This window comes from Parasteatoda tepidariorum, chromosome 8 (assembly GCF_043381705.1).
Source record: "Parasteatoda tepidariorum isolate YZ-2023 chromosome 8, CAS_Ptep_4.0, whole genome shotgun sequence".
NCBI classification, from domain to species: domain Eukaryota; kingdom Metazoa; phylum Arthropoda; class Arachnida; order Araneae; family Theridiidae; genus Parasteatoda; species Parasteatoda tepidariorum.
In genome coordinates, this window is record NC_092211.1 from 15,019,427 (window position 1) to 15,040,382 (window position 20,956).

A 20,956-nucleotide genomic window follows, 5' to 3' on the forward strand; every position below is an offset into this window, starting at 1 on the left:
CTTTATATTTCAAGCCATTTCTTTTTGATTTGGTAGTACATTTTGCTGAAATCTTCTGTTTCGTTATCTTCCGCTTATGATATATCTCCAGATGTCTTAGTCTCTTTTATTAATTCTGTTTCTTCCAAAACACTACTTTCTGAAATTTTTTGCTTACAGTAACTACTTCCTCAAAAATATCAGTTTCATTTGGATTCATTAAGTTACCAAGTTACTATTTATTTACACATCTTGCATGTCCATTTTTTAAATGGAGAAAAATAAATCACATATGTCAGACATGACAAAATGTCATATTTTGTATGGTAAAGACATTTCTTGGGGGGGGGGACATAGTTCTGGTATATGATATTTAAACCATTCATTTTTTAATTTTATGCTCATATCGTAACGGTTTACCCGAAGTTCTACTGTCTAAAATCATAGTTCTTATTACAACCTATTTAATAAAATTACGAAACTGAAGAGCAAATTTTATCCGAATGAATGGTCTTTATGCCATGCTATGAGGTATAATGATAAAATAACAAAATTTTTACCCACATTATAAAACAACATTTTATTGCTGATTTTACAAGAATCTTTATCAAAGCGTTTCGGTAAATTTTACTATATTCTGGTAGTCTTGACAATATATTTTTTCTCAGTGTCGGAATGAATAATTCAGATAATTTCTTTTCAAACGTGATGTTTTTTTTCTCATTAGAGTTTCAAAAAATGATTCATAAAATTGTGCATGAATACTTTTTAAGAATAGGACTTCAAAGAAGCATTTTAAATCCTTCAGAAATCAGAAAAAAAAGGGTTATTTTTTAAATGCTTTGTAAAATCGTGATCACCAATAAATGTTAACAGTTCAAAAAGATTTCTTTTTATTTCTTGTATGCAACATTTTAAAAAAGAAAGGGAATCACATATTTGCTTGATATCGAAAAATTCGTGTTATCAACATGCGTGGTATTGAGGTTTTTTATTATAAATTCAGACAACAGTTTAAAACAGTTGTAGATTAAATTGTTATTTAATTTATGCTGTTTATTAGTTTTTGACTACAGTATGAATATTTCAAATACGAGCTGATCCAGTTGTTATTTTTACAAATTAACTAGCATACACTGAATCAAAAACTAATAAAAATTTAATTAATTCTTTATTAAATAATTTTTTTAATGGGGGAAAATAAATTACCTACTAAATGAATTGCTAACCTGATCATTATATTTCACTGCAGTTTTGAGGAGTAATATTTCATTCGAATTTTCGCGATTATGATTTGTTAAGCGAAATACTTCTTTTCATTACCCCCCCCCCCCCCCCNCCCCCCCCACCTCACCGATCGTCTTTAATCATCAGAAGGTTATGGACATAGGAACAAAATATTAATAATGTTTATTTAAAATTTATAAAACCATTCGAGTAGTGCAGTGCTTCCCAAACTGTAGTCCGCGTACCCCCAGGGAAGCGGGGGTACGCGTAGGGTATACGAAATATCTTGCAACAATGAAAATTTAAAAAATTTTATTTAAAAACAAAGCTAGCCATGAAAATTCACGATTACGTATTTTTCTACTAGCTATTTTCTGCAGAGTTAACAGTTAATAACTAGTGGTGTTATCAGTTAGTTGTGATTTTTAACTTTTGTGCAATTTTTTATAGTAAAAAATAAATTGATTTTTTTTATTAGTGGTACACAGCGTTACGAAAAATTTAGAAAGGGTACACAAAAGTCATAAGTTTGGGAAACACTGGAGTAGTGTGCCTCGAAACATATAACATATGGGATCATCATTCTATCAGAGAAACAAAACGGGAGTTGTTTTTAAATTACTTGGATCTTTTTTTTTTTTTTTTTTGGACAAAATTATGCTGATACAATTCTGCAATCAGCGTTTTTGAGAACGAAATTCAGTGATGCACATTTGCATGCTTTAGATTTTTTGATAAAAAGAAAAAAGTATATTTTTGCGAAATTTAAAGTTAAACAATTTCTTTTTATTATCCGAATCTGTATACATCAGTTTCAATAAAAATTTGAATAGAATATTTTAAAACAATTTTATAACAGACAAATGCAGAGTATTAAATTACCTGATCAAAATTAATAACCATATAACTTCTTTCCTGTAACTAGTTGAGAAAAAATTCACAGAAAAATATTGATTGCTATTTTTCACAACTTCGCAAGCGGTAAATGGACAATCTATCATTTGTCAAAACACGCTAAAAAATAATATGAAACGAAAATTTTGAATATTGAATATTTCATATGTAATTCCCATTTGGCATAGGGGGATAGGGTAATTTCTTTAGAGTCCCGATTTCAAACTTTTGAATATTCGTCTTAAAAAGAGTTAAGTTAGAGTGATGTTAAAGTATCTATTAGTCAAAAGTAAAACTAAACTCAATTATGAAACATTATTGGTCTTTGCTCTTAAATTATGACTGCACATTATTATGTCATATGAGCACTTGAAACCATAATAAACATTTTCGTAACGTTGACAAAACGATCCAGAAATGCAAACAAACACTTTTTTGTTGTTGTTGTATTAGCATTTTTTAACATTTTAAACATGCATATATATATTAAAATGATTCCACGAACAGCTACGAATTTCTCTCTAAACGTTTTTTAAATGTGGAGTAAATACTCAGTTTTTCCAATTTGCTTTTAAAACGCTGCAGCCCCAAAATTTTTCAATTTTTCCTTCACAACAGCTAAAATAATAACCTTAGAAAAATTTAAAAATATATTATTTGAAATAGCATTTTATTTGAAACATGATAATGAGTCCTTGGTTCCCCAAAATGTTTATCGACCCCTTTGTATCCAATCTACTCGAGAATTCAAAACATTTGCCTTTGGTGCTAAGTCAGAGGAATACGGGAGAGGAAATGATACTTCCTCCACAATGTGGGAATTTAATTAATGCGTGCTGCTTCGGGTTTCCCCCCTTAATGGATGCAACCAGCAGTTAGAAGGATTAAAGTGAACGGCGTTATTTTAATGGAAAGAAAAGCACCACATGCTGAAGAATGTGCGAACACAACTATTCCATACCCCTTTGGGGAGTCGCCATTTTGATTCATTTCGCATTGTTGCTTTATATCGGGATGAATTATTCATGATTTTGAGACTTAGGAGAAATTGTCTGACAACAAGTAATATATGAGGGTTTAGTTATATGAATTGTTGGAAGGAGTTTTTATAAATACTTTGCTTCTTATGGAAAACTTTAGAGAAATGGAGTTTTGTCGTAATTCAGGTTGCATCATGTTAATTTGTTAGAATCCAAGATATGCAATTGATTTCGAGTATCAAGATTTTAAGATTCAAGATTAACCAAGTAAAAGAACATTTTACATAGAATAAGATTAGTTCAGTAGCGAAGCAAAAAAAGAAAGAATATAGAGGGTAATGATAAAAAAAGCCACTATGTTATAAAATAGCCATATGTATATAAAAAGATAATTTCATCAAAGTTGATGGAATGCATAATTGAAATGTAAAAGATCAGGAGTCGGCTATACTGTGCTAAACATAACATAAACAGTGATACGAAGCTTATGGAATGTTTGTCTTTATAAAACTATTGCAATATTCACACTTAATAAAACAGTTTTATTCCACATGACAAAATTAGACAAAACTCAACAGAATATGACACACACAACAATGAAACATTTACAACAATGCCCAAAAATAATTCAAACTTCGTGACGAAATATTATAAAATTAGCAGACATATTCTAATAAAGAATGATAATTTTGTCAGTAATTCGCCTTTCCAATGTTATAAGAAATTATTCCTACTTTATGATGACAGTGGAATTTTAGCATTCATATTCATGTTCGTTTTTGTTAAGGATTTACATTTTCCATTATAATGTTTTAGAAGTAATCTCTACTAACTCCCTTCTAAACTATAAAATATAATAGTCGATGGATCATTACATAAAATTCACACATATTATGACAATGAAATAATTCCTATTCCTATATTAAATAAGATAATTTATGGATAACTTTATAAAATATTCTCCCTTTCAAACAATTGTGTAAGAAATAAAACCCTACATTTTGGTGAAATTTTTTTCTTTTAAATCCACACAACAATATTAAAAGAAATAGTTTCTGAATTTCTTTATTAAATAAGATAATTAATAGACAATGTTATAAAATATTCAGTGTTGACAAAACAATATCATAAGTTATAGTCTTTATATTGTGACAAAATAATAATTTAATTGCACAAAAGATTCTCATTTCATAGAACAATGTCTAATGATAGCGTCATTCGGAATTATTTTGGCGACTTTTTAATTCAAATTACTTGTAATTTCAGAAGTATTCGTTTTAAATAGTTATTAATAAATGTTAAATTTGGGTCGTTAATTATAGTCTATGCTTACTTGCATGAAAAATTTAAAAAACATGTAAATATAAAATAAATGACTAAATAAACATAGGCTTAAGTTACCCCTTCATATGGGGTAACTAAATAAACATAAAAAGTAATAATTCAATATTTGGGCTACATTAGCTTGATAAGGTAACAAAAAGCTAAAATAAATATACATATACTGCCCAGAACTTTTATTAATAGTAATTAAAAAGTAAAAAGTTTAATAATTTATTATTTTTTTTAGCGTTTTTGATGATTAATTTGCACTTGAAAGTTTAAGGTATTTCATGGTTAATGATTAAAGTTCAGTTTACTAGTTCAAATGGAAGAGAAAGGTGGCATTTTTTTATTATTACAGGGCATGTGAAAGATCAGCAAAGTTTTTAATAATTACACCAAAGATTTATGGTAAAAGTTTAGTCACTTTAGTTACCCCGTTTAGGAAACAACTTTTTCCAAAAAAAGAAGAAGTCAAAATGAGTTATTAATTACTGTGCTGAACCAATCATTATAAAGTGCAGTTTGAACTTATTTTTAAAAGAATTTATAGTTTCAAGTAAAATTTAAAATACGAGTTTGGTATTTAAAGTTATAAAACCTATAAATTCCTGATGAGAATATTTTAAATATAAGTAAAGGCTCTTTTATCTATCATCTTATTCATTATAAACTTATCTATTGTTATTAGTAAAGTTTTAAACTAAGCTAAAACCAACTATATTACATAAAATATTGCATTATTATAAAATATGTGAAAATCATTTAAGTAAGATAATCATTTAAGTTAAACTTCGAATTAATCTTTTTTTAAAAAATACCTAAAAAAATTCGAATGAATATTTAATCGCATTAAGTTCTGACTCACTCAATGGCTCAAACTGAGTAGGTGGTTAAATCCAATTAATAGAGTGGTGCTATTTTTTCTCCTTGACTCAAATCATAGTATGAAAATAAAAATAAATTTAATGACCTTTCAAAGGATTCTGACTTGGTCATCCTTAAACTTTTCAGTTGAAGATTAGACTAAAATATACCATAAGCAAAAGGAAGTTTATTTAGAGATTTCTTAACAAGTCTCGATTCATTATTAAATTTTTATGCTTAAGCCCGTTGAACTAAAGAATACACATGTAAACAGATATTAATTTTGAGATTTTTAAGAACTCTTTATCGTAGATAAAAAATTTAAAAATTTTTTTTGAGGGATTCGAATTCCAAAGAATTTAAGAGATTCTTTCAAATCATCTTGATCGCTGAATTTTCCTTTAGAAAAATGAATTAAAATATACATCTGTAAAAAGAAATATTTTTAAAGATTTATAAAAGACTCTTAGTAGGTTTGACCCATTAATCAATTAATTTCCCATGGAAGCTTGAATTAAAATACACACATGCAAAAAGAAGTAAACTGAGAGATTTCTGGCTAAGAGATTAAAGGTTGCTAATTTGCTGACCGTTAAATGTTTATACAGATTTCTGAATAAAATATACAGGTGTAGAAAGAAATTAATTTAAAGAATTTTAAAGAATCCTGATTTGTCTGTTATTGATTAATATTTATGCAGATCCACTGAAGTCAGAACTAAATACACATATGCCTAAGAAAATGAATTAAAAAAAAAGTCAAATGTAAGAAGAAATAAAAGTAAAGATTTTAATTGTTCATAATTTGTTTATCGCGCTATAAAATATTCTCTCCAGCACTCAGGGTTGCAGTATTTGTTACCGGCATTTTGTACGGATACGGAATTTTTTACAACGTAACCTATTCATTATTATCCATTCGTAATTATACCAGAGGTTTGGAAAAAGAAATTTAGAGTTTTTTTCTTAAAAAAAAGATCTTAATTTAATCATGCTTAGAGCTTAATTGCAGAAGTCTGAACAGAAATACACATAAAAAAAGGAACAGAACTTAGAGATTTTAACAGATACCGAACTGATCATAGTTGAACTGAAAAGCCTATTTTATAGGCCAAATATTTATAGGCAAAACGAAATTAATTTAAAGATTTTTTCAAACACTCATAGTCTGTTTATTATCCATTAAAAATTTGACTTAAATACGAATGCCTGAATTAAAATACCGACAAGTAAAATGATATTAATAATTAAACATTTCTGCAGGAAATATTTAAACATTTCTAGAAAAGTCAGAATTAAAATATACATATGTGTAAGGAAATGAATTTCGAAATATTTCGCTATTCTTTTTAGCAGTTTTAAATTTATATTTAAATTCATGTTTAAATATTTTACTATAAATTATTTTTAAATATTTTACTAGTTTTAAATTTATATTTAAAACTAATTGCTTAATCTGCTTCCTATTTATTCACTCATTTAAATTTTCTATAGATGTTTGAACTAAAACGCACATATTAATATTTAAAAGTAAATCAATTTAGAGATTTTTAAGGGGTCCTAGTCTAATCATCACTAAACCGTTCTAAAAAACATAAATATGCAAAACAAAATGATTTTAAGATTTTTAGAGATTTTTATTTATTAATGATTTGAGTTTTCAACAGAAGTCTGAGTTAAAGTTCGTAAAAAAATGCAAATTTTAGATATTTCACAGGATGCTGATGATGATTATCATTATCATTCTTTAAAAATAGATTTCTGTGATAAATTTTTTCTCTTTCTAACATTTTCCGAGATAGGAGAAAAATTTTAATGTATTTTAAGACTCCTGGCTTTTTAATCATCAAAATCTTCGATAGCAGCTTTAATCAGATCATTTACAGGAAAAATCCAGGAAATTAATGATTTATAAGAGATTTATAAAGAAAACTGATTACTTAATCTTTTTTTGCAAAAGCCTCGACTAAAACGGTAGACATTCAGGGGGGTCAAAGAATTAATTTTACATTTTCATCTCAAATTGATACCAATTTAAAAATTTATTTTTACCAAATGTTCGTTCTGTTCTACAGATGTTGTTCTTTCTTCTCGTGGTCAATGGAACACCCTGTTTGCTTTGTGAAACCAATGGTACACCTACCTTAGAATCTATTGGGTGCTGAAGAAATGGGAGGGAGGCTAAATTCGAAGGATTAAGGGAGGGAGAAGAGATGATTCAGGACCCGTTCTGCCGCAACTAATTAGAATCGTGGAAATTCAAAGCGGATTTTAAATGTACCGCGAAGATCTTGCCTGACAGTGATTCATTATAGGGTCTTTGAGAAACCTTCACATTAATCTTTTCGAACCTTTGTAAAGGCCGCAGTAATTCATTTTAAAGAAATTCTTTAACTGAAGAGACTTTTCACAGAAATACTTAATGAAGGCGATTTGAAAAAACAGTTTTGGGTGTATTTATTTTTGGATTTTGATTTATTTAGAGAGTGGGATGGACAACTGCGAAACGGATATTGTTGGGGAAAAAATGAATAAATAAAATGTGTAAGAAACGTGTTCTATTTTTAACAAAGAAATATTTCATGTTTGTAACGTAATAAAAAATATATGAATGGATTAAAATAAACTAAAAATAGAAACTGAGCACAAAATATAAAATCAAATGATATAAAAAAATCATCTGACAAAGATGTCACCAGGTACTTCAAGTATTTATATAGAAAAAGTCTTAAAAAGATATTAAATCTTATCTTTTATATTTAATAACATACAGTCATAAAGAATGTATGTTATTAAGGATGAAATACAGTCGTTAAGAGGCATCATATGAGTTGAAAATTAACGGCATACCATTATCATCATTAGTATAACTGCCCAGGGTGTGCCTTGGTCATCTGCAGAATATTTCTCCATGAAATTTTCTTCGTCGTCAGATCTTGCCAGATCTTGAAGGCTTTGAAATCCATGTAATAGAGACCAGCCATACCAATTGGCAAATATTCTCTGCAAAACTCATTTTGTTTATCTTAGTAAATTACGTTAATTTCCTTATATAATTGAAGCATTCTAACAACAGCCCGTTGGGGGTCATGGCGGTTAAGGCATCCCAATTTCGTGACCAATGGCATGATCGTAGCAATGTGGTCAGGCCTGCACACAGGCCACTTTTACTTTCCAGACAAGCTGGTACACATCGATTTAAAGCTTGGTAACCTTCAAGCCGCCACTCATGAGGATCGATCCCTAATTCTTCACAATGATAGTTCAGTAACTTAACCACTGAGCCATCGCGGATCTACAATTTCCTAATACATTTTGTAAATTTCTGCATTTGCTGTTCCTTGCATATGGTCCTGCTTATTAACAAAATTATGTTAATAAGCAGATTTTGCGACGCATTAATGTTACGTCTTCTTCTTCAAACATACCTTTTTAACTATAATATTTTTTAATGAAAAGGACATTTTTATTTACCATCAAATTTCGCAAATCTTAATTAAATGGAAAGCTGATTAGTTGGAATAAAAGAGGAAATTGAGAGCAAGATCAAATAAATATGATGGAACAAGGAACTAGCATTTCTTGGTCTGGAAGATTTCGAAACATTAAACTGGTTGATTGTAAATGAATGATGTTATGTGTAAGACCTAACAAATATCATAGGATAGCGTACGTTTCTAGGTTTGAAAGACTGCTGATTCCAAAATTTTAAACTGGTTGGTTGAAAACAAAGAATGTTGTTGCGAGCAAGATTTAATGCATAACGTAGCTTTGAAAAGGTCCGTTTTTGTTCTGGAAGATTGCAGATTCTAAATTTTTCTGAAATTCAGATGCGAGTTCTAGAAAATATTGGTTTTTATGAAAAGTATTGATATCTTTCTGGATTATGATGTGGTGGCAAAGAAAAGCTGTTGCAATAATATTCATCTCTGAAACTGCGTAGGTGGACTACTTTCTGGGAGACAATGCACCAAAAAAGAGTATAATTTCACAAAAGAGTATCCAGCAAAAGAGTATAATTTCAATACGCCCATTTCCATCAATAGTACTGAATGTGAATGAACATGGATAGTTCATGAATAGTGCTGAGAAACGTTATTCTGTGCTGCTTATACTTGTTTATGGTATCTGAAATGATTGGCTATCATTTTTTATTTATTTATTAATTTTTTTATCTGGGCATGTTACGTGATTACCCATAAGAACAAACATATATTGTGTAACGAAACGTATATTTTCTCGATTAAAAATATTTATCCACACAAAAAATACACGTTACCACGCATTTAAAGACACAATAATATGACAGATATTCAAACCATTATTTCAATGTAACTAAACAGTCCTCAAAAACCAATTTAACTTACATACGAAAATGTGGTATATTTGAAAATGCAGTGATGAGTACTTGACTGCAATTTCTTAAGAAAGTCGTTTCTTGTCATCAAAATCAAGGCTGCAATTTAAAGTCTTCCAAAAATGAGACATGGTCCAACATTTCCCACCTTCTTATCTTATATATAGTATTTTAAATCTACTTCTAAAAAAGCACTTTTATATTTCCACAGTATTTATAAATCATCTTAAAAATGGGCTATACCTCCGTTATAATTCACATAGAAAGCTATTTCATTTTTAAAAAAAACTAAGCCAAGATTTAAAAAGTCTACTGGAACTTGTCCTAACGTGTCCCTCATTTCCATTAACATAAGGTATTGCTATTCTGCTTAATTTTTGTAACAACTGTATTTCACTGACATGCAGCATTTTGAGGAGTTTATAAAATTTCCTTTTCTTTTAACACAATTCTCCTAACAAACTTATCTTCATAGTATTTTTTAATTCCGCAAAACATGTCACTAATTTAACTCAAATTGAAAGAATTTTTCATCAGCATTCGTGGCAGCATTTAATCAGTAAATCATATATTTCTCCACACGTCGGATATCTTTAACTTCCAGAGAAAAATGATAACTAAGAGGAGGATCTAATTTCTAGCAGAGGATGAAGAGCAGTAAATAATAATAACAAAATTAAAAAGTATATAAATAAATAAAATAAAATAGGATATATATTCAAGAGTTATCAAGGCAGAATAGCTGCCTAAGAACTTCATTAAAAAGATATTCCCCCGACGTCCACAAAATGAAAAATAGACCGAAAAGAAAAAAAATAATTTATAGACGTCGGGAAAGAAGACGCTCTTTCATTTAAAGCAAAGAAAAGAATTGAGAATGAATATTACGCCAACTTTATTTATTTTGAAGCGTTTAAGAAATGCGATATGCAAGAGGAAATTATTTTTGGCGCAAAAGAGACGCGTTGTGTGGTATTTGGAATATGAATATGATAAGGCAGATTCTAAATTATATGCAAGAAGTTAACTTATTCAGAAAGTGGAGTGCAAATTCTAAAACGAAACAAATTATTTCGTTTCATTAAAGAGCTATGTGCTTGTATTAATGTGCCAAAAAATAAAAAAAAATTAATAAATAAATAAAAAAAATAAGATACCGATTGTTTTTTTAATTTTTTTATTTATTTTAAAGAATGGTGAAAAAGCAATGAAAAAAATGACCTTTTGAGTAATTCTATGAGTTAAGTGACCGATTTGATTCGCTTTGTCGACAACGAATTCAAAGCGGTTAAATATTTATTCTAATGTTATTCATTATTTTTTTTTAAAAAAAAGAAATTATTTTATAAGGATAAAACTGAGATTTAAGGAAATAAACTTTCAATATTGTATGTTTTTAAAATGTGTATCTTCTATAATGGTACTGTTATAGAAAATGCATAGATTGAATTAAAAGACGCCTTTGCAAATGTTTCAATAAATATAATATATAGCTAAAATATAGCTGAAAATTTGTTTTAAAATTCTTTTTATCAGGCATGAGTACCATCTATTGACGAATGATGAAACTAATTTTTAAATTTGTGGAGAGTAAGTTACCTTGTTTCCTGAGCAGAACTTCCTAAACTGTACATTTCATTCACGATAATTTTTTTTCCTTCAAATTATCGGTCATTTTCGGAACACCTTGTAGTTAGTTCTCAACTAATCAGTTCTAATACAAATTTGGTGGACAGATTTTTACTTAAATCTGGTTGAAGTGTTTAATTTTTACTCCATACATTTCTTTCATGAGTTACACAGTGAGGAAAAAAACCCAAATATTTAGAAACGTGTAAATTAAATATTATATGCCTTAAATATTTAAATATTCTATTTAAATACAAATAGAATTCATCAAAATTTAAACGATGATTATATTAATTTGAATTTTATCAGTTTTGCCCCATCAACAGAGCGGAAGCACAAAAGGTTTCTTATCAATTGCCTTTCATCGCATGAAAATAAAAATAATAAACGAGCAGATGAAAAGATTGAGATATTTTTAAAAATCAACTAACGCTGTATCACGATAATACTTTTGAAGTTAGGCGTCCTTATTTTGAATAATAAATTCTGAACTGAACCACTGAACAATTTATCAATGTTTTTACTCGTTGATAGTTTCAATCGTTTTCATTAGCAACGGTTGAATGTTTATATTCCTTATCAAAATAAATGTTTTTTATTTATCTTTCATGGTAACTATTTGCATAGATTGTAGCAGATAACTCGAATATTGTGTTTGAACTGCTGCAAATGATTCGCTAAATCAAATTGTTTGATAGTATAAAGAAAAATACCATGTTTAAAAATAAATAATAAAAATCTCTAATTTATTTATTTTTTCATTTTAAAGTTGGCACACCTTTCATTTTTATTCAAAAGGGCGTATATTGGAGAGCAAAAATATTCTTTGTTTAACTCCTTTTAAGGAAGGATAAAAAAACATGGTTGTTATCAATGAGTTATTTATTGCTTAAGACCAGTTAACATACGTATATTAAATAGATAAAATATTGTAATTTTATTTTGGGAGTTTTCAATTCTCCGACTTATATTTTTATGTTGTTGCTGTTGCACATCTCTAAGATCAACATGATAAAAATAATATATTTTTAAAAATTTTTAAGTTTCTGGTGATATAATATTCTATTGTTTTTACCATTTCAGAACGCAAAGTTAAATTCGTGTTTATTTTTTTACTTCACACACGGTGATTTCTTAAAAATACTTTTCAAAACAGTTTAAAACTGTTTACTGGGTTTCTTTTAGAGACTTTTTCCCCTTAGAAAGGGAGGTGAGACACTCATTAAAATAGAATAAAATATTGTTTGAAAAATTAGCAAAGCATTATCAAGTATAATATTCCAGTGTTTTTACCATTTACGAACGCAAAGTTGAATTCGCATTTTTTAAATTTTATTTCACACACTGCGATTTTTTAAAAATACTTTTCAAAACAGTTTAAAACGGTTTAACTGGGTTTCTTTTAGAGACTTTTTCCCCTTACAAAGGGAGGTGAGACCCTCATTAAAATGGAATAAAATATTGTTTGAAAAATTAGCAAAGAGTTATCAAGTATAATATTCCAGTGTTTTTACCATTTAAGAACACAAAGTTGAATTCGTATTTATTTTTTTACTTCACACACGGTGATTTCTTAAAAATACTTTTCAAAACAGTTTAAAACGGGTTAACTGGATTTCTTTTAGAGAGGTGTTCCCCTTACAAAGGGAGGTGAAACCCTCATAAAATAGAATAAAATATTGTTTGAAAAATTAGCAAAGAGTTATCAAGTGTAATATTCCAGTGTTTTTACCATTTAAGAACGCAAAGTTGAATTCGTATTTATTTATTTACTTCACACACGGTGATTTCTTAAAAATACTTTTCAAAACAGTTTAAAACGGGTTAACTGGGTTTCTTTTAGAGAGGTTGTCCCCTTACAAAGGGAGGTGAGACCCTCATTAAAATGGAATAAAATATTGTTTGAAAAATTAGCAAAGAGTTATCAAGTATAATATTCCGGTGTTTTTACCATTTAAGAACACAAAGTTGAATTCGTATTTTTTTTTTTTTTACTTCACGCACGGTGATCTTTTAAAAATACTTTTCAAAACAGTTTAAAACGGGTTAACTGGGTTTCTTTTAGAGAGGTTTTCCCCTTACAAAGGGAGGTGAGACCCTCATTAAAATGGAATAAAATATTGTTTGAAAAATTAGCAAAGAGTTATCAAGTATAATATTCCAGTGTTTTTACTATTTAAGAACACAAAGTTGAATTCGTATTTTGTTATTTATTACACACACGGTTATTTTTTAAAAGTACTTTTCAAAATTGTTTAAATCGGGTTAACTGGGTTTCTTTAGAGGGTTTAAGGGAGGTGAGACCCGCATTAAAAATAAAATAAAATGTTGTTTGAAAAATTAATAAAGAGTTATGAAGTATTTAGCTGATTCAGCGCTGCATTCACTTTACTTTACCAGTTTCTCCTTTTTCAAAGAAGAAATTAACGTTTTTGAGCATTGCGTTATTCTTCTTCATAGATTACGAACGGGTCAGATCTGTTCGTTACGCTTTCGGACTGGTTTGCGATAAAAAAATGTGCTGTCGTGGCACTTTTGCACTAGTCTTATGTGACTGTGCATTACGTAGATTATTTGTTCTTAACGCTGTTTCGGTTAAAGGTTTTTTCGGTTATATCAGTTGATTAATTTTGTACACATTGGTGTATTTCGTAACAGCTTATTTACTGAAAATAGTAACGGTTTCGGTAACAGTGCCATAAAACACAGATACAACATTTTCAGAACTTTAATAAATATAAAACTAAAATTCTTGAATGCATCCTTTGAGGACATTTACCAGCTGTTGATTAAAAAAAATTTGCTCGACTCCGACTTCGGTTAGTTAAAAGTTGCCAGAAGCTTATGTTAAAAGAAATTGGTTTTTGATCTTATGAAAATTATTTAGATAAGTATTTTGTATTATGTAAACATAAATATGATTCAAATGACAACTATTATGACAATGACAATTACCTAAATTATAACATATCACTAAGTTAATTTAAAAGTTGCCAGTATCTTATGTTAAACGAAGTAGGTTTTTGATCATATGAAAATTATTTAGACTAATATTTTTTATTATGTGAACATAAATATGATTCAAATGACAATTATTATGGCAATGGCAATTACCTAAATTATAACATATCACTAAGTTAATTTAAAAGTTGCCAGTTTCTTATGTTAAACGAAATAGGTTTTTGATCATATGAAAATTATTCAGACAAATATTTTTTATTATGTGAACATAAATATGATTCAAATGACAGCTATTATGGCAATGTCAATTACCTAACTTATAACCTATCACTAAGTTAATTTATCACAATCAAGCCTCTTTGTGTCTATGATTGATTCATTGAATCATTAATTTGTTTGAATAATTATAATATAATAAATCAACGAGTAGCCGTTCTTCGTACGGAGTGGAACAAAGTAAAAATCAGTACTGAATAACACTACGAAATCCTGAATAAAACTAAAAGAGACACCGAGACAACTAACAAAGCTAAAATAATTCCTTTCTTTAATTTCTTTATTATATTTCATACTTCCCGGTGGCTTTACTTTATTTGAGTAAACAGAACACATTATAAGTAGTTTCTTCCAACAAAATAAAAAAATAATTGTATTTAAAATGAAGCTAACAAAAGATAGCCAAAATTTCCCACAATCACGTGATTTTCTCCAGTAATTATCACTTCAGAGGGATCGTGAACAAACTCTTTTCACAGTATCCATATTAAATAGTTTTAATAAATAATTACTAAATAGTCTTGTTGTAGTTTATATATGTATTGTGCGTTTAAAAGATATTGCTATAATTTGTCTACTGTAAGAACTCACCCCGCCAAAGTCTGAGGCTGTCTGCTGCTGTGGAAACCAGAATAGCGCATTTTAGGGAGGGTAGATTCTCCTCACTCTAGGGCTAAGAAAATTGATTCCAGAAAAATATTCCCTTTCTCTTTTCGACTCGAGCCAAAATCTGTCCTAAACAGTGACCCCACACTCCTATTTGAAATAGTTATACTTCGATACCATAGTCACCGCCACTGGTCCATACGAATGACTCGGGGAGTTCTTACTTTAGACAAACTATAAGTAGTTCTTTTCGTATAATGATTTTCTTGGAATTTTTATATCGTGAACAAATTTATTTCATTAACTATGGTAATTTGAAAAAAATATAAGTCTGAGTTGGAGTTCTATCGGGTACTTGCAAGTCGAAGAAGACGATCACTGATGAACAAACACGTGACCTACTACCTCTCCTCGAGCTGATTGTTTATAAACAAGGTGGTATGTTAAAGTAGAGCTGAGGTTTTCCACGCAAGCTAGAATGTTAATTAATGTGAAGTTAATTTAATTAACTTCACATTAAATACAATGCCGCATCACATATAGAATTTGTAAAAATATAATTCTTTCTTGTCTACGTCTTTTACCCAACTTACATTTATTATTTGTTTACCTATTTTATTGTAACCGTGATATATTTTTGTTTTCTGTACCTGACTACTTCGATGCATAATTAGTTTGCTTATGTTCTGCATGCTTTTGTGCCTGCGTTGTATTAAGTTAGAAATAAATAGTGAAAGAATTAAAATATATGTGAAAGAATTTTTGCGAAAGAATGTAGAATGTGTAACTTAAAAGAATAGATACGTGATTTTCGTGACTTACTCGAAATTGAATAAGAAGAATGATTCCTCCCAAAAACAAATGCCACGTTTCAACAAACAATCAGGATTAAGATATCCGCACTACGTCCATCACTTGCAGGCATCTCATTGTGCTCAAGTATTAATCATTCAAACTTGCGGCCACCTGATTTTGTTACGAAGTTGAATCATATTATCATGCAAAATAAACAACCTTAACCTGTTTTCAAGGAACTATAACTGCACCGGAATGGAAAATAAAGTTAAACCTGAAACTTAGAAAAGTTTGCAGCCGATGTTGAATCTATAAACAACTCAAAACTAAGCCTATTTTTATGAACTTGTGATGCACTTAAGTAGGTTTTGTTGCAAGCTTTTACGCAGAAAAATGTCATACTTAAATCTTACTTCCAGAATCATTTAATTTGTCAAAATTATTATTTAATTTTTAAATAAAAATGTATGCCTTATTGGGTACACATTTCCTACGGTTTATGATTTTTATTTTTAAAACAATAGCTATGTAGTGTGTCTACGTCTACAAAAATGCAATTCCAATTAACTAGTATAGAAGACGTGTCAACTTTCATCTATGAAAATATACTCCAACCCAACATAGAATCGAATGACATTGTCTATTTTCCCCAGAAGCCGTATTAGAATAACTTCATCTTCATAATTCATCTCTATACATTGAAGGACGTTCACATCCTAACGAGCAAGGGTTCCGTAGTGTAGTGGTTATCACGTTTGCTTTACACGCAAAAGGTCCCCAGTTCGATCCTGGGCGGAACCATGTTCGAAATTTGTTCAATTTCTTTTTAATGTTAATGACAAATTTAATGAAATTTTTAGAAAGAGTAAATTGTGTCTGGTCCAAAAAAGAAAAAAAAAACTGCTGTTATTTAAGTTGTCTTCAATTGCTTAAGGATTATAGTATTTTTATCCTTAAAAGAATAGCTATGTTTGAAATTCATCTTTATATCTGAAGGAAGTGCAAATCATGCTTTACGCTCAAATTCGATCGAAAGTTCCAGTTCGGTGGAACAGCGCTCGAGTTTTTTTAATCCAAGTTTTTCTTCTCAATGACAAATCTTATGACATTTTAGAAAAAGTGTCGTGTATATATTTCGCGTCATAGTACACCGTAAGCAAAGGGTTAATATTGTGCTTTAGTTTTTATCTTTTTTGATAGAAGTGCTAGAATTAATTTATTTTAAATATGGATTCATATAGGAAGTTATAATTACTTTATATAAATAACTTTCATTTATTTAATAGTTTTCTTTCAACTTTGTTCTTCACTTTATTCAAGTAAGTTTTGTAAGTTTTTCGTAGCCTCTGATGTAAAAGTATATAAAAATAAAACAGAAATTTGGAAAAACGTAGCATTTTCTTTAAAAAAATATTAGGAGTTTTAATTTTTTGAAATTTTAATTTGATCGAATGAGTTAATTTCCATAAGTGTATCGTAATTTAAGATGTAAAAACGAAAATTTCAAAATGAAAATAAAACTGCCTTATTTAAAAATTATTTTATTTTTAACTATTGCAGCTAAAAAAGCGGAGCAAAGAATAAAAGAGAGAATTTTATTAGTCCGAATAATATATCCTCCTATCTTTTATCGAAATCATAAAAATTGTCATTTATGATGATTGGAGGTGAATTCGATGCAATTTTTTAATTGTCTGATCTTATTAAAGTATAACAATTTAAATTAGGAGATGTTGTTGATAGTAGTTCCATCTTTATTTGGGAGAAGGATATTATTACTTTAAAAAAAAAACATATTTTTTATTTTATAAAAGTTAAAAACCCAACGTTAACAACACTGAATCGAGGAAGAATTGTTTGACGAGCCATCGAAGGGAAGCTTAATTCAGGGACATTGACGGCGCCATCTATCAGACACTTTGAGAAAGTAAATCCTAAGTATCAAAATATACGCGACAACAGTTTATTTATTTTTTTTTTATTTATAGATATAATAGAGACTGTTTGTTCTATAATAAGATCTACAAAATGCTAAATATTTTTCAATTTACAAAAAATTTGTTGAATTGCTAAAAATTTCTAACAGAAGTTTATACATTATTTACATTAAATTTATCTTAATTATCAGATGAATTACAATCAGAAAAATTTTATGATTTTAAATAATTTTAAATCAATATGTAAAATATAATTTTATTGAACTCTATGAACATTTTAAATACTTTTTTCTAATTTTAAGAATTTATTAAAATATACTTGATAGTTTGAAACAACAATTAATGTTAATGTTGATTACAGATTAAATATTTTTTGTTTATTGCTATTTTATTTTTAAATATTAATATAGTATTTTGAAGAGATAATACTTTTAAAAAAAAGTCATCTGGGCCTTTTAATGTTTCTGCAATACTGCAAGATAATTTGAAAAATATTCGAAATTGATAAGTGAAATTATTTATGAGCTGATAAGTTACGTTATACTTAATTTTCTAGTTAATATTTTATTGTAATAAATATTTCAAGCTCATTAATTAATTATCAAGCTCATCATTTAAGTGGGTGTATGTTCAATTATAAATTAAAATAATTTATAATTGGCGTAGAAACAATTTTTTAAGTATGAGTGAATCATGAAATGATTTTCGATTTGCATAAAATTATTTCAAAAATATTAGTACAGCATGAAATATTTTGTGATTTTTAAAATTATTTCATATTCAGAAGTCTGATTGCAGAAGAGTAATTTTGAATTTAAACTTCATAAGAGAATATTTTTTAAGGAAAAATACTAAACAAATTTTTTTATTTTAAAAATAATCAAAAAATTATTAATGAAATTAAAATTGCTTGCTTTCATGAACAATTAATCAGCAATTTGCGCATAATCTGCTTTGCATAAATTTTGTTATACAATACAAATTAATAGATACTTATTCCATTAATTAACAATATTTTCTTACATTATAGGGCACTTGAAGGTCTGAAATTTCAGGATCAGAAGAATTTGGAAAATATCTTCAATATCTCCGAAATGTTACAAGAGCAACACAAGAAGAATTGGGTTTATTTGGATTTTTCCATAATTCCTCACAAATAATTATAAAGCAGAATACTAAAAATTAGCTTTATTTCAAAACAGATTAAATATAATATAATATAACATAATATAATCAATGTCTTATGAATTACTTTTATATTATCATTTTTGGTGAAAAAATTTAGGCAATAGAATTTAGACTTCTAAGCGTCAAAAAAAAGAAAATAATAATAACAATGCTTTTATTGAACAGTATTGGTTTTAGTGAAAAGTAAAATACATTTTGAATTCCATAAACAGTGATAAAAACAGGGACCATCTAATCTGCTAAAGTCGCAGTGTCAGAAAAGAAAAAAATAACAAATTTGATTGGTTAACAGGAACGGTTTTCTAACATCAAGTTCCTTAGTAACAGATATGAGTAACCGTTCTAAAATAACTGGTATAAATACATAGTAAATGGCTGCTATGATAATGCATTGCTGCAATTCGTCTTTCTAATTATTTGAACGAAGTAATTTTTGTCTTTATAATGCCTGGAATTGTAAAATAAGAGGAACAAAGTTCAAGAAATGATTGAGGTTTAGTCATAATGTAATAGATAGGATAATAGTATAGAATTTTTTTACACACTTTTTCAATAGATTTTTCTTAGGTAATAGGACAAAAACAGTTAATTTAATTCACATTTTTTAATAAAAAGAAATAATTAAAATAAAAAAAATAATGTTTTGTAACATTTGAATAAGTATGTGAAATATTAATTTTAATTATTTAACTATTATTGATAATATTATAACAGTATTTTATTGTATGTATAATATTACAAACTTTTATGTATAATATTGCAAATTTTTTACATTTTAGGCTTTAATTTCTCTTTAAGGAAACTGATATCGAAAAATCAGTTCAAAATCCAAAATTTACTTCAATTTATGAGTTTATTTAAATTGATGAAATATGCTAGAGAGAATTTGTAAAACATATTTGCAAACTTCTTATTTTCTAAAAATATAAGACACACATTATGATAATGCAAATTTTTAATATAATAGGTTTTTAATTTCCTCTATAAAAATTAGAGTTTACAAGAAATGTAAAGTTACAGCTAAAATGTAAAGCTTCGCTTAGAGCCGAAAGCCTTAAACTCAATTGTCAATTATAAAATGATGTCAATTTTATAATTGTCCCTTTGACTAATATTGAATTAGATTCCAAATTCGTGCTTTAAGAGAATAATTTTGAGGAATTACATTTTTCAAAACGATAAAAATAAGTATTATATTTTATTTTCTAAAAATATAATACACACATTATAATAATGCAAATTTTTAATATATTAGAATTTTAATTTTCTCTATAAAAATTACAGTTTACAAGAAATGTAGAGGTGGTACATCTAAAATGTATAGCTTCGCTAAGAGCTGAAAGCCTCAGTTGTCACTTATACAATGATATCAATTTTATAATTGTCCCTCTGACTAATATTGAATTAGATTCCAAATTCATGCTTTAAGAGAATAATTTTGATGAATTACATTTTTTAAAACGATAGAAATAAGTAAGCAAAGAAATAAAAAATAAAGCAACACTGGCATGATTCTTAACGGAAAATTAAATTTGACCATCTAAAATTATTTTAGAATTTTTCGTTTCTTAAATCAGATGATAACATTATTGCCATCCCTCGATTCAGTTTCAAACTACCAGAATACCATTGTTATAGCTTGAAATAGAGTAGTTTATAAAGATGATGGAATGCAAATAAATAAATAAATGCTTGTAAGTGCATAACTATTTAATATATAGACGTTAACTCTACTTTGTTACATATTTTTGAAGGCAACGTATTGTTGTTTTCAAAGAAATTCACAAATAACAAGTGCTGTAAAAGCTTATAACAGCTTTGGTTAATCTGATATGACCGGTTTATAACAATTTATTTTAAAATATAACTTATATAAACTAGTAAACAACTGTGATTTCAATATACATCTTTGAGCAAAGTTTTCATTCATAAGTAAA

General features: G+C 27.9%; 1 protein-coding gene, 1 long non-coding RNA gene and 1 other non-coding gene across 8 annotated transcripts in view; 2 read left to right on the plus strand and 1 right to left on the minus strand.

Annotated features, from left to right (window-relative positions):
* The window catches only part of LOC107450669 (homeotic protein antennapedia-like), a 327,250-nt gene that overhangs the window by 273,572 nt on the left and 32,722 nt on the right, over positions 1–20,956 (minus strand). The gene's annotated exons all lie outside the window — the stretch shown is intronic.
* The window catches only part of LOC122269180 (uncharacterized), a 55,446-nt gene that overhangs the window by 34,065 nt on the left and 425 nt on the right, over positions 1–20,956 (plus strand). The window contains exon 2 of the long non-coding RNA XR_006225031.2: positions 18,862–18,955. This is a non-coding gene — a long non-coding RNA (uncharacterized lncRNA). The remainder of the gene's footprint in view (positions 1–18,861; positions 18,956–20,956) is intronic.
* Positions 16,623–16,695, plus strand: TRNAV-UAC (transfer RNA valine (anticodon UAC)). Its single transcript has one exon. It is a non-coding gene; the product is annotated as a tRNA-Val (tRNA).